This window comes from Bacillus rossius, chromosome 11 (assembly GCF_032445375.1).
Source record: "Bacillus rossius redtenbacheri isolate Brsri chromosome 11, Brsri_v3, whole genome shotgun sequence".
In the NCBI taxonomy this organism is placed as follows: Eukaryota; Metazoa; Arthropoda; class Insecta; order Phasmatodea; family Bacillidae; genus Bacillus; species Bacillus rossius.
In genome coordinates, this window is record NC_086338.1 from 45,366,483 (window position 1) to 45,382,344 (window position 15,862).

A 15,862-nucleotide genomic window follows, 5' to 3' on the forward strand; every position below is an offset into this window, starting at 1 on the left:
AATTAATAATTTCATTTGAGTCACAGTTATTTTCAAATGTGTTGTAAATATTTACATTGAGTTTCTTATCAGATGAACACTTAACCTCAACACCATGTGGCTCACACACTACTATAGGCTTTGGTTTGCCTACATTTGTCCTCTTTTTGAAGAGTTTCTTACTTATAGTCATTTTTAAACCCTAAAGAAGGACTCTGAAAATATACAAAATGTAAAAACACCTAAAACAGTTCAAAATTTTTACTTGAAGTGTATTAGCAGCTATAAACAAACAACAGCCTCAACATCTCAACATGGTTTCCAATACCAACATCGAATGAGGGAAAAAATATCTCTCTAACTATAAAAATTCCAATATAATAGCATTTTAAAATAAAAAGTTATTGAACATTGAATTTTGTAATTGTTTTCGTACTTTGATGTTTGTTCCCCCCCCCCCTGAAAATCACAACTTTAAATTATATTATCATTTACCCTTAGTGTAATATATAATTTTAAATCTAACATTCTGAAGAAAAACAATCTGGCGAAAACATAAAAAAAGATTTTTTTAAACAATTTCATAATTGCCAGTCGGCGTTGTCAAGTTTTGAATAAAGCATAGAGTAAATAAAGTACTAGTGAATAAAGCTTACAATGGCTTTTTAACATTAACACACGTTATACGAAAGATTGAGCACAATTTACGGGTAAATACGGTGTAAGTCCTGCCAAAAACGGAAAAATATATATACATTACGTACATAATTACATAAGTATGTCACTGTGCCTTGAACCTAAATAACCATCTGAGCACTACTGAATGATAAAAATATATTTTGTTTCGTCAACCAATCTCCGTGAAAGCTGCGGAGGGCAGGGTCTTGCAATGTTACAACCGAAGCTAAGGTCATCTGGTGGGCTGACGACCGCATGATGAAAGAGTGATCAATTTGTGGACAGACATTTAAGGATTTTCAATTAAATTAATACTGTAATCATCATCTAAGAAATAAAGCTATAGCTAATTGATTGGGCTATTCTTTCCTGACCTGTTATTGCAGGTGCGAATTTGAATTTTCCGCGCCACCCCAGTGGCTGAGAAGTCGCGCGATCGCAGCGCTGTGACGTTCAAACACTCCGTGGGTCAGATACATACAATGAACGGTGGGATAAAAGTACAGAAGGAATGCCCTGATGTACTGCTTGGGCGGGCTTAGTAAGATTCATTCATAAAAATAACTGAGAGTTGAGATCAGTCAGTGGCGTAGCCAGGATTTGTGTATGGGGGGTGTTAAGAGCATGCGCCCCCCCCCCCCCCCCCCCCACCTTATTACGGGGGTCCTCCCCCGGGAAAATTTGGATTTTAAGGTGTAAAATAGTGCTATTTTAGCAGTTTTCGGTACTAAAATTTAAATATTGTAATGGTAAAATTTGATTAATATTAATATGAAATTTGTTTGAGTGATGAATAAGAAATTAATGAAAGATTTGGTGCTAAGGGTGGGGGGTTTGAACCCCTAAAACCCCTCCCTGGCTACGCCCCTGAGATCAGTAGACTACGGTTGGCGGAATATCGTCCTTTATGATGAACGTGAGTAGTCAGTCTGACGATTTCATGGATCAGAGTTCGCCCTAGGCGAAAAAACTTAATGCCCCCCCCCCCCCCCCCCCCCGGACACCCCAAAAAAAATTGTCCTTGCCTCAAAATACATCGCGTAAGCCTAAGATTTTGTCAACAATCAAATGTAAGTAGGCTTGTGTTTTTTTTTTTACTTAGTACAAATCATCATAAACAGGTCACCGTGGCCTTTAAATAATTACTTATATCAATATAAACATTCCAAACTGTTACAAAAATCCATTTTCATCTAGTTTCAATAATCGTTAAACATATTATATCAGCTGTTATGTGTCGTGCTGCGCCGCCCTAGGCGGTTGCCTAGTTCGCCTATATGGACGCGCCGGCCCTGTCTCTGTGTCTTGTAATAAGAAAGTGTTGCATTGTTGAGTGTGGTCAGTCTATGGCTGGTATTGCTCGTACTGTAGGCCTGGCAGTTATGAGAGACTCATCCTTCATGTCTTGTGTTGAAAAGTATTCTACGAATCTAAAATGAAGGCCCTCATACGCTAGATATTGGTACCGCAGTATTAGTCGTGCACCGAGTACAACCTCCATGGTAGATATAATTAATCATAACATATTTAATCAGTCGGACAATCATTGACGTGATTAGTATGCTCCCCGATAGGTGATGTAAAAAATTCATTTTTTTATTATTTTTGGAATTTTTTTTCCGAATTGATTGGTTGATAATTACAGATTTCCATTCTAGCGGATGCTATTGAACCTAACCATTAATCCGTCATAATTATGTTTGTACAGATATTAGAGCGAGGGACATTTTTACGTGTGTTATAAGCAGCAAACCACAAAGAAAAAAATGTTTTTGAGGAAAAAACACATGATTTAGTTTTAAAATAATGTCATACTTTAATATTTAAAAGCAGGGTATGTGAATAAAATGAATCGAAGTACTTAAATATTTTTCTTCCCCTTTTTTTGTATCAAACATCTTAATTCAGTGTAAGAAAATTTTATAAACGTATTCTCGTAAACTTTAAGTTATTTCATACAGGAAAAAATAACTTAAGTTAAACACGACCGTGTGTGACTATGTTTAATCGAACCATACCTATATCGGCGTTCTCAGACCTGACATCAGGGACTATGCACTAAACATGTCACCTCGGAATTAACGGTTAATATTAAATAAATCACAACATAAACCAAGACAACGACATGGTCCTCCGTAGCGGAATGACTAAATGCGCAAATTGGCCTCAATCAGCAGCTGAGGTTCTAATCTTACCGTCGACAATAGGTGGAAAAAAAAAAAAAAAAAAAAAAAAAAAAAAAAATATTTTTTTTTTGCTGGTTCATTAAGTCCGAGACACTGAAAAAATAATGAATCCTAGATTACTCATAAATTTAATTCAACCTTCTTTTTTTTTAATGTATATTAGACCATACGAATATTTGCTTGCATTTTTAACTTCAAAAACACATTATTTATTACTGTGGCCTATCTCGAACTAACTGCATGTAGCCTAATTTAAGCAACACAGACTCCTTTGCATCATCATCATCATCATAATAATAATATATTATATTATATTATATTATATTATATTACATTTCCTTTCAAACACGTGAAGGAAATAATCTCGTTTATTTGAGAATCAAACATATTATATGTAATATTTTAGTCTACGACAGTTAAATTATTTCGCAAGTGAAGTTTATAGGTATACAAAAAAAATATATAAATCCATTCCGCCAGTTACATTTTTTTATAATCATTGGCTGATATTTTTGTATTTTCAATACAATACTTAGTCTGCAACCGGTTTTCTGTTCGCAATTAACGTATCGTGAGATCGCGAGTGAGAAGTAGCGAATTATTTATTCCCTTCTACTAGTTTCTTTTATATCAATGGATGCACCAGAAGGTAGCAGAAATTAGGCATCGTGTAAGGTGGGCTTTATTAACCGAGGTCTGTTTGATGTTAGACCACGAAAGGCACGCAAGGAAAAAAATGTAGTACTTACATGTTAAAAACACAACACACTTGCACTAATTTAAACGTATATGCGAAATAAATGCATAGTTTATGTTGGTTACTTGCGTGCAATAAAACAATTTAATGATAATATATTTTTGAAAACGTGTTTAGAAATATAATTCACCGAAGAAGTAAATCTAATAAGTAATTACAGTTTCAGGTGACCATAATCTGATGTGAAACATGTGTCGGTGTAAAACTTTTACATGAAACGTTCCTTTACACTGGTGCATTTTTAGAGTATTAATCTATATATACACCATGTTTTGTTAATTTTGCCCAAGAAATGTTTCCTGATAGCACACAGGCATAAAAGTAAGTAAATTTGCACTTGCTAACGTCGTTTTAAAATGCATACTGTTGGAAAAATACTCACAGTTGGTATATTATTATTACAACACAAACACGAAAATAAAGCACCACAAATCTGTATAACTAAAATGTGGGGACCTCTCTAATTTCATTTTCGTAATGACAACTATATTCTAAAATCAGTTTTAGAAAATTTAAGAACAAATTATATTATATAGCTAAAAAAAAAAAAAGGGGGGGGGGACGCTGGGTTCACTAAGGAGGCCTGCCAGCACTTGCAAAAGTGTAACTGTGAAACGTGTCGTGTTTGATATTAAAACTATGTCATATAGAAAACACATGGGCAGTACGCATTCAGATATAATATGACGTGTCGTTTTGCCCCACGTGCAAATTCTCGGACGGCCCCCTCCCCCGTAAATTTCCGTGCGTCCCTTGAAACATTCCGTTACTAATTTTAAGTTCATTGTTGTTATTGAGATAAAGCTCATTTACTAATTTTTGGTATATCCTAAAATTTTCGAAAATTACTGTAAATAAATTACCAATCATATTGTTATTAATGGTAGAGATTTAAGACAAATTATACAATCACCCCACGTTTGTAGTTATACAGAGTTGTAGTTCATTTTATTTTGAACGATAATTTATAAGTGATATTTTGGCCAAAATTATCAGAAGAATCGATATAATTTACACCGAAAATGTGTATTCACACCAATGTTGACTCAAATATGCTGATTTGGTTGCTTTATTTATACAAACCTCATGTGAAATGTTATAATTATGTGTAAATATGGTTAAAAAAAAATCTTTTTCATTTTCAAATAGCTGCGCTGCTGATATGTTAACTTTATGTCGTTAAAATTTTAACATCGGTATTATTAGCTATACATGGGAAAAATTCAGATTGTCACAGAATTCAACCCCCAACCAAAAAAAAAAAAAATATTTTTAATAATGAAATAAAGAACGAAAAATTCTTTTTGACAAAACTCCTCGGCCCCGGAGAAACCCTCCAGGATGGCTTCCGTATGGGAAACACGAAATAAGTGCTTCCCATACGGAAGCCATTTTGGGGGATTTTTTGTATCCACCCACCGGCTCTTTGTAAGCCTGACTTGTCGGATACCAGAAAAATCCTGCCATTTTATCTGGGCAATCCACCTTGGAGGAGCCGGGTCGCGAACCCGGGTCCTACAAGTCACAAGTCAGGCGCTCTACCCCAGAGCCAGAAGGTAGAGCGGAAACCTGCAGTCTTCTTAACACTGATCACTGGCTGGCATCATTTACACATTCTTAAATTTGACAGTTGTGTTCGGAAGAAATGGACGTGTGGTATTTTTAATCTTGGACTAATAAATAAAACATGTAAATATCGACATAAAAAAGAAAGTTAAGCAGTTAAAAATATTCCTTTTTTTTATATCCTAAGGCGTGGCAGATTTATAAAAACGTGTTTCTTAAAGTAACTTCTATATACTCCTGAAATATTTTAAGAACATCCAATATGTTATCCAATATTCCAAAATACAGATAATGATGTTCTCATATTCAATGCAGCGAAAATGTTGCGAATCCAGCACTGAATACCTAGCGTAGAGAAAACACAATTTTATTTGTTCGTTTAAAAATTTGCTTTAAGCCAAGATATAAGTATAAGATAACATTAATAGGGTTTAAAATTAATCAGATCGAATTTGAATTTAAGGAAGCATTGCATTATTATTTTTTTTTGTTTCAATTCATTTTTTGGTTGGTAGTATCAAATTTAATTAACAAACGTTTATAGTAACAGCACTATTTTACTAACTAATTTTTTTTAATCTACCCGATTTTGACAACGATATAAGCGGACTCCTACAACTTTTGCCTACAAGAATGAAAAGCTAGAGACAGTAAAGTAATATAAAAATAATCGAACTTATTCAAATTAAAAACAGTGATGTATAAACAACGAACCTCGGTAACGAGAAAATTAATGTGTTCCTAGATATAAATAAACTTATAATACGAAAAACAGAAATACACAAATTTAATATTGAATTATTTAAAATAATGTTGAGCGTGATAGATACACAAACGCAAATTCCGTTTTCAACTAGATTTATGGACGCAAATCACACGTAGTTCCACACCCGCCGCTAGAATTCGCTACCGGAACAGCTATGCTGACTATAGAATCATTCGAGTCAAGGGCGCCCATATGATAATTTGTAGGGGGGGGCCAGACTTAGGGGTATGAAGTATTTTTAATATTTTGGAAGACTTAACTGCGGCTTGTTACTAGCCATAAAATAGTTCCAGTTCTGACCCTGTTAAAATTTTTTGTCCTGTTACTAAAATAATAGACCACAGTACTCATTCGCCATAAAAAAATCTTTATTGGCTACTTTATTAATTAAATATTAACTATTTTATTGAAACAAATGAATTTTTAGAAACACAAATGCAGGAATAGAGTCCTTATACTTTTGAAGCGTCTCGGGTACACGGATATCAAGAATACAGTCCTTCAACTAATTGCTCTCTTTACCCCTAAATAAATGTCGCGTACAAATTAAATTAAAATAATTATAAAGTTTAAAACGTGTTGATCAAAAGATTCAACTTTGGGAGAGAAACGATTTGAGTATGTTATCACAGTCAGAAAACAGTTGTTTTTAAATGTAACACCTGAACTACGCTTATAATTACAGTCAAAAATTGTTTCACAATTAAATGAATATTACTATGTTTCGATATGAATCATAATTGCTTATCATTTAAAATTAGCACAGATGGATTCAGTAGTAAAGCACAGAAAAAATTAGTTTATTATTAAACTAGACTATTTAACCAAACAGTATTTAGATGTTAAGGAATTAAGTGACACCAAAACCAATGAAAATAATCGAAAATTTCTAAATGCTGACATAACTCATATATCAGCTTTCCACAGAAGAGTTTAGTTCGGCGCAATTAATCCACACAAAACAACTGGACATACTATGTCGACGCGTATTTTAAGAATATAAGAAGATCCACATCGCAGTATAATTTTTTTTTTTCGTGTCGTGTGGTGCGGGCCCCCATTTGTGGTGCGGGCCCATAGGCTACAGCCTAGATAGCCTGCGCGTAAATACGGCATTGATAAACCCTTAAATAACATGTTCAGAACTTAACTTCAGAATTAAGAGTACATTAGAACCTCGATTTTACGGAGCCCGGACTGAACGAAGCCGCGATTTTACGAATACATTTTTTTCAGGAACCATCTAAAATTCGGAAAATTTGACACCAAAATATATTTTTAAAAAAATTAAAAAAACACTATGAAAACATATAAAGATATTAATTTTTAATGCACAGCGTATTCATATTTTAAAGCTAATACAACAGCCATTTACCGTTAGTGAATATTGTATAAGTTATTGCGGCATCAAACTCAAAATCGAAAAGAAAAAATGGACTAGGTACACTTTATTTGTCGCAAAGTTCGAAATTTCTTAGATTGAAAAATTATGCCAAGGCTGTAAAAATATTTATTTTACCGCAAATGAACTATACTCAACATTCCTTACCCATTCCAACATTTCCAGCTCGTGAACATAGCAACTGAGCTTGAAACCTTGAGAAGCGTGAGAGAAAGAAACGATATTGAGTAGCTACTTCCTCTCCTTTCCGCTAATATCCAGCAACCCAAGCCATTAGGCATTATCTTGACAATTTTCGCATTAATTACCTTCGCTGCATCGGTTTCCCAGTAAAAAACGCTCAAAAATGGTATAAGTGACGCAGCAAGTAGACGTGACGAGCGGATTTTCAACTAAGCTTTTTTTTAACTTACTATACAAACAAATAATTCCCTATGGCTATCACAAATTCAAGGGCTTCTCGCACTAAAATGTACTGTGTTTTTAATGAATGTCTGTCGTTAAAGAGCAGCGTTTTTTTTCACCAAATAAGCCTATGATTAAAGACCGTAAAAATTCGCGGATTCCTTTCGAGACAGGCTGGAATCCAAACTCGTTTAGCTTAATGCTGCGTCAGTGATTGGACCGCAATTTACCTGAAGGACTCTGAGCCAATGGCAAACACTCAACAAAAGAAGTATCGAATCATAAGAATCGCAGTAAACAGTTTCCCCGAGTCGGTAGCCAATGACCATGTGATAGTTGCCAGAGTACATAGGAGAATCGTTTAGTCTATCCTAGTGGTCATTGAAACCGCGAATTTTTCCAGTCCCTACCTATGATCACTTTTATGAAACAGTACAGGTGTACACTGAACTGTGTGCTTGTTCTCCTCGATTATGTTACTAAAAGTGCGTTCATTAATATTTTTCAAGCTGATTTGTTAAAGATTAACTGATAAATATGATAAGGTGAAGTCCATAAAAATGCAAGGCAGGGAATTCTTCCAGCTCATCAACCCGACCCTGGATAGTCTCGTCTGTGTTCAGTCGTCTCTGGCAAGGAGTGGACAAGTTTGCAAACTCAAATATAAATTTATTTTAGTAACACGCGTCTTACGAAAAGGAAAGATATCCAAGAAAGGCATGTCGGACAACCTACTGTCACCACACAAAAGTTAACATGATGCAATGCGTGGTGCAACTGTGTTTAGTCGCTGTGATGTCGCTTTTATATCACTCGTGCAATGAAGCAAGTTGTGGAATGTTAAAAAAAAAAATAAGGGGAGGGCAGAGGGCAGACAGCAGTCATTGTTTTTACTATTTAATATTATATATATTCCGTTCAATAAATTATAACATGTATCTTCACAGGGTGGGGTGTTTGAAATTTTATGAAGATAACGATTTTACGAATGCAATCCAAGCGACTGTGAGCATACGTAAAATCGAGATTCCAGTGTAAATTGCTTTCGAGTCTACTGAAGGTAGCGGAATCCTTATCCCTTTAAACACTTTTGAAGGGAAAAAGTGGTTTTCCTCTAAATTAAAAATTCCAACATAAATTTTACGTTGTAGACTTTTCTGAACAATAATTCTTATTTGAGTAACTTTAAAGGTGTTAGCTTACCTTAAAAATTGTGAATATTCTGAGCGGATGTGACGAATGAGGAAAACTAAGAAACACTACATAATAACAATGGTTTTTATCTTTACACTTTTCACTTATTTATTTGCACTTAAGTTATTTATACTGACTGAATACACTAAACTAAATCTAGACCAGATGCATAAAACTGTAGGTAGACCTAAAGACTATTGAAAAATCTCTGTTTTGAGATGTTATTTGTGAACATACACATTATTATGACGAAAAAGTAGCAAAACATTTCGCCGTCTACAAGCACATGTCAACTGTCGCGTCGTCTAACTCTGACTGGTCTAAATCTGTTGTGTTGTGTTATCGCGCGAGCTTGGGTAGGAATACGAAGGGGAATGACTCGCCACGGGCGTTGCGCTTGAACAGCGTTTTCTCCCTGTACACAACACCTTATATCGCAGCAGCAGAAACTAATGCTTGAACTAACATAACAAATGAAATAGACATGTAAAAAACGATATACAATAATATCTTCGTGTTGAATCACTTCTACATAATACCGAATTTAAATAATTTTCTTTAAAGTAAAACACCTGACTACACTATATTTTTTTCCTTCCCTGAAAGCTAGGGGGGGGCCACGGCCCCCCCCCTGCCCCCGGGTATGGGCGCCCTTGATTCGAGTGGCAGAACTAAAGGTGTATAAATTAAACGTATCCGATAACAGCGAATAAACAACTATGGAAAAATACTAACCTCCAGTTATAGGCCAGATATTTTACAAATTATTTTATTAAAATACTGCTTATCTCGTTAAAAATCACAAAACTTTATAGTATTAAAGTATCTTCACACAGTAGATGACTATTAATTATAACAAATCATTACAAGATTATAAAGTTGGAACTTTGAATAAATGTGTAAAATGAAGGACATTCATTTACTGATAAACAAAATTAATTTTATTTACGTAAAAATAAAGTATAAAGGTCTACTAAGTTGAGCTATGTATTTAATAATATTATAGCAAAAAGATAAAATAAAATGAATTCAAATATATTTTCTCAAAACACAGACTGTAAAATCCAGTAGCCTGTTATTCGAAAGATATAAATTCTTTTTTTTTTTTATCAATAACAAGGTTTGAACCACGTCAAAAATTATCAAATGTATTAATCAACTGCGCAGGATAAATTTGCCCTATCAATACAATTACGGTTGCCTAATGAGACTACAAATCATCAACAGGGTAATGCCAGATTTCTTCCGTATTATAAATTTGGGATTACTTTTTACCATGACTATTTTAGTTCACCAAATATATTCCAAGGTTGTTTTACAATCATTAAGTTTCATTTGCCACACCAATACGTTTGGTATGTACCCTAACGCATACGAAAGCGGCTATATATGTGTTAATGTGTCTACAATTTTGTGCCACATGTCCGTTCATCGACCTCCGTTCCATTTTCACTAAATTACTCCCACCAAAATGGGGAAGCCTTCATTTCACAGATGAGAGAGCCAAACCCGAAGTTCCCCGAAGTACCCCGAAGTTTACATGATTTCACAGTATCTTTAATGTAGCTATCCTAACCAAATCAACCGTCCACAATGCTTTAAAGTATTTATAATGTAGCTAAACTAACCTAATTGAACACTAGTAGCCTTTTATCAACACAGCCATATTTATTTACAACGAACAAGAAAAAAACAACCGAATATACACGATCGGGAGTTTGACTCTCTCGTCTGTGAAAAAGAGGATTCCCACCAAAACGCCGTACACTGAGAGCTAAGATGGATATTTAGAACAAACGCTCGTCCGACGAGCGAATCCCAGCCCTATTTGACCCTCCTGGGGGAATACGATTTCCGACTCCCGTTCTGGTAGACAACTACACAAAAAATAACTCATACATTTTATTCTTCCCGTTACAACTTTCAACATAAAAGAACAATATAAAATATGTTGCAAAATTTTCTGGACATAAATAAAACAATAAGTATAAAATTTAAAATATTACGTGTTATCAGAAACGCATTAAATACAGAAAGTGAAAGAGAATCTTGAAAATTTGGTGTTAATAATGGTGCAGAGTAAAAGAAAATGCTATCTATTTATGCTGTGAAGAATAAAATAGTTAAAATATATCTTTCTTACTATATTAATGGCTGAATGTCTTTATTTGAATTAACAATTAAATTGTCTTGATTATTTTTTTCTACATAATAATTAAATGAAATGAATTTTGCACTAAAATTTTAATGTAATATGCAGCCATAATTCAAGGATATTTATTTTAAAAATAATTGGCAATAAAAATGTTGTGTTTTTGGATTACACTTATTTTTCTATGTGGCGATATTTATTTTTTTTTTTGGTATTATTTGTAGCCATTTGTCATATCAGACTGTAAAAAATGTATCGCAGTAACTTGACTTGTTCGGTATCCGAATGCTATTATGCCAATGTAGGATTAAATAAATGCCAAATAATGTATATAAATTAATATCATTATGAGTGGGATAACAGGTTCGTAGTATATAGCCTGATTAATAAAACACAGTTTTATTTATTACTATTACGTACACCGTTAATCAAACAGAAACACTTGAAAGTCTGTCCACAAATTAATCAAACTTTGGCCTAGTCCACAGTCCACTTTTCCCTCTGGGGTTCGACAGTGTCTCTCCCTACCGCTCGTCTTTTATCTGGCACCACTCTCTGACACACTGCCGTTTTCAGCAACTGCAATGACCTATGTCCAAAAAAAAATTGTATTAATTCAAAATTTCCCAACCTCGTCTTGATTCGGTTTGTCGCTAATCGAAGGTTTTTTTTTTTTTTTTTTTTTTTTTTTACGTGCTTGATCGTATGTAAGTACCTAACGCTCTTCCAGATGGTCTGGGAAAATTGTACCTCGATGTGTGATTGGCTATCGCATCAGCATCCCAAGACATGTGAACCCATTTACTCTTATATTTATAGACCATAGCTACAGGCTGCAGACATTTCGTTAAATGTTCAAAGATCAAATTAAATATAAAAAAACAGGCCAAATTAAAAATAGGTAGCCTACCAGACTGATTGCCTAAAAGTATACTGTTTAAAAATAAAGCAATTTTCATAAGAACAAATTCGTTATAATTATTTTGAATAATACATGGTATTTTGATTTATATTGATTTTTTGTTAGAGTATTGTCCTTATTCTCAAATTATAATAAAATAGTACCTTATTCAAAGTTATTGGTAGTAATGTTTTTATATATAAATATAACAGCCCCCCCCCCCCTTATTTCGAGCGCCCAACCAAAAAGCATAATTTAATAAAAAAAATAGAGACAAGGCAAACAAACACAGTAAAAACAAACACAAGGCACGCAACACTATACGTGGACCACGAGGGGGCGAGATGGTGAAAGAGTGTAGGGGATGAGGGATGCCTTAGCGGTGTGTCCGGATGGCAGGAAGGCAGTCGGCACGGGACAGCGATGCGGTTGGCCCGACCATGGGCGGTACCATGGGCGGTACCATGGGCGGTACCATGGGCGGTGGGACGTCAGCGGGGGTCGAGTCAGAGAGCAGTCGGGGAGCCTGGGTCCAGGCAGAGGGATGTCGTCGGCGTCGCCTGGTCGTGGCTGAAGAGGGGGTTCCGCGGGTGTCCGGAGACAGGGGACGAGTACAGCAAGTCGGCGGATCAGTGGGGTTGAGGCTTCGTCGGCAGTGGCGCAGGAATTTCGTCGCGGTGCGTCGGAGGATGGAGTACGGGTGCGGGAGTCCCGCATGGGGATCCGGCGTGGGAGACCAAGGAGTCGACGGGAGCCATGGAAGAATGAGCGAGTGACGGGACGAAGGGCGAAACGCGGGAAGAATGAGCCCAAACCGGGCATGAGTACGTGAGGTGGAGCAGGACGTAGGAACGAAAGACGGTGAGGCGCTAGTCCAGGGGGATCCTGGAAGTGGGCCGAAGGACAATAATATAACCTAAAAATAAATGGGTGCTCAGCAGACGAAGTGACCATGGATAACCACCAACTTTTTCCAGTTTTCCAGGATTTGCGCGATCACCCAACAGTTGTTAATTCTTTAACAACCCGATGGAAGTATGCTATCTCCATAATAACATCTGGATCTTTTAGTATACATAATAACACCATTTAAAGACAATTTACATTAAAAACGTTAAGTGACTTGGCTTCAAAGTAAAAAAAATTACACAAGTTGAAGTCCTTCCTCACATCAGAATGATCCATAACCACTACAACTTTCATAAAAGACACGGTAACCGGATGAGCCTTCTCAAAGTGTCTAACAACGTTGAGAGGAAAGAGTTCAGGCGTTACCCCTACGATGGCAGCACATGTGACCACCTTACCCTACACAGAAACTTTCTGCGCTCGCCGCTAGAGTTTGCTCCCTGAATCGTAAACCTTGCTTACCATCAAACGCAGATAGCAATTAGTAGCACGAAACAACGAGAGATTTTACACCAATACAAACGGCTCTGATAAATCCCCGACTTTGGACAGATGTTAGACTAACGATTCTATGAAAATAATGTCCATCTTGTTAAAATTAAATAAACATATGATATTAAAACGCACACGTTAGAATATGTAATTATACGTAAGGCGTACTAAAATATTTAACCTAAGACATTTTAAAACACTTAATATGACACTAAGTACGTTTGTATTTTTGTTTTCAAATAAGTATGTAAATACTTCCTACAAACAAACCTTAACCATAGTGAGCTGTTTGACACTATTATTACATTAAAACATTATTTAAAAAGCGAAAATAACATTCCAGTTACGAGATTTGAACCACGTCCTTCCGATGTTACCGAGCACGTACTACTGGGTCTATTAGGAATTTATATTGAGATTATATTTCATAATCAACGTAATGCCAGTTGTGATTACTTTTTACTACGGATATTTTAGTTTACCAAATATATTCCAGGGTAGTTTCATTATCTAAAAGTCTCATTTGGCACATAAATACGTATGGCATGTCTCCTAATGTTTACGAAAGTGACTACATACGGACTTATGTCGTTACACGTTGGTCCGCTTTCATTGTGACACATTTACGGAAATGCCATGAGAAGCCTAAGATGTACATCAACTTCTGTCCCTGCCCGAACACGCCCGAATATTATCCTTCGGCCAAACTTGGGATTTGTTTTATTTTTGCGCAGGAAAAATGAATTCATATATTAAAAGTGGTCGGTTAGATTAGCTACATTAAACACTATGGACGGTTAGTTAGGTTAGTATAGCTACATTAAAATAAACAAACCCGAGGTTGGCCGAAGGTGAATATTCGGGCGTGTTCGGGCAGCGACAGAACTTGATGTACATCTTAGTCTTCCCAAATGCCATATACCGATATCTAAGATGTTTACCCATCAAAAATATTTAAGGCGCAATTAAATTTTTTTTTAGAATAAGCGGACGCCGTTTTCTTACAGGCTGACGAAGAGCTGGGGGGTCCCAACACTACAGCGAGTCTGCAGATTCACGGCTGACGTCACTTACTCGCAGTGTCGCAGTAAGCGCCGGTCAAAGTGCGTGACATTCCGACTCACGCGAACGTTGGTGTAACGGATTTGTAATTGGAGTTATTCAACGTGAAGATTCGGCCGGCTGTTGGGGGTGTGCCAGAGGAGTCGTTACCACAACGCCGTATGCCAAATTGACTACAACGCCGACAGCTAGAAAACTGCTATGTACCACAACGCCGAAATACATTCACCCCGAAAAAAAGAAAAATGTCACTGCAGGGTTGCCACAAAGGTTAGGTTAGGTAAGGTTAGCAAACAAATTCATTCAGTTATTTTTTTTTCATTTTGCTCCTGCGGCCCCGCAGCAACAATTTTCGCCGTTACTGTATTTCGGCGTTGTGGTACACAGCAGTTTTCTAGCTGTCGGCGTTGTGGTAACGACCCCTCTGGCACACCCCCAAGAGCCGGCCGAATAACTCCAACTACACCCACACTCCCGCATCAACGTTTAGCGCGCGAACCTACCGCACGCGACACACAAGTCAGTAAAGCCTTTGAATATATATATATATATATATATATATATATATATATATATATATACTGTATAGAAGTCGCGAGTGGATAGGATTTACTCTACGTTTTTCAGAAGCGTATGATGAGCAGCTTGGGAACTTCAACTTCACCGCTGCAGTGCGCTGCCGTAACGCCCTGTATCGTCTTAGTTGTTATTTACACGTTAGAGCGCAGCACTGTCACCCGCTGTCATTCCCCGCACCCCCCATCCATCATTCACTGCAGCTCAAGGTCGTTCAACGGGAGGGGTAAGGGGTGTTTGAAGAGTTCGACACTTGTCCGCTAGGGACCACCAAAAGTCGATGCCCTAGAGATGGTGGCGATTGCGGCGGTGAATTAACCAACTACCTCAAAACCGTATTAGAAATTTTAACCTGGGCTGGCGACTTCTATACAGTATATATATTCAAAGGTAAAGCCAAGGCCAAACAGGGCGCTATGCTCGCTAGCCACGCGAGTGAAACACAGTTAACTGCATCTCAGGTGTCCTGGCCACGCCAAGATGTGTGTTCGCTATGCTGGCGACCTCGCGTGCTCAGTTAATCATAAACATCTGTTTTCGGACGGAATATTGTGGTACTTAAGTGTTTGCTTTAAATAAGTATCACGTTCGATGGAAAAGTTGATCGAAGAAGCACTAAAATATCCATGTTGTGGTATAAATAGATAGTAGAATATATATAAACAAGATATGCGAGCTAATGTCTGGGATTTGATTTCAAAAGTGCTTCACAAATGAGGCGTATTAAGGAAATAATAATTATTGGTGTGATTTCCCATTGTTTTTAATTTTACTTTTATTTCGTTGATGATTAAAGGTTAAAAAAAATTATATCGTCATGAAATTATTGTTTACTAA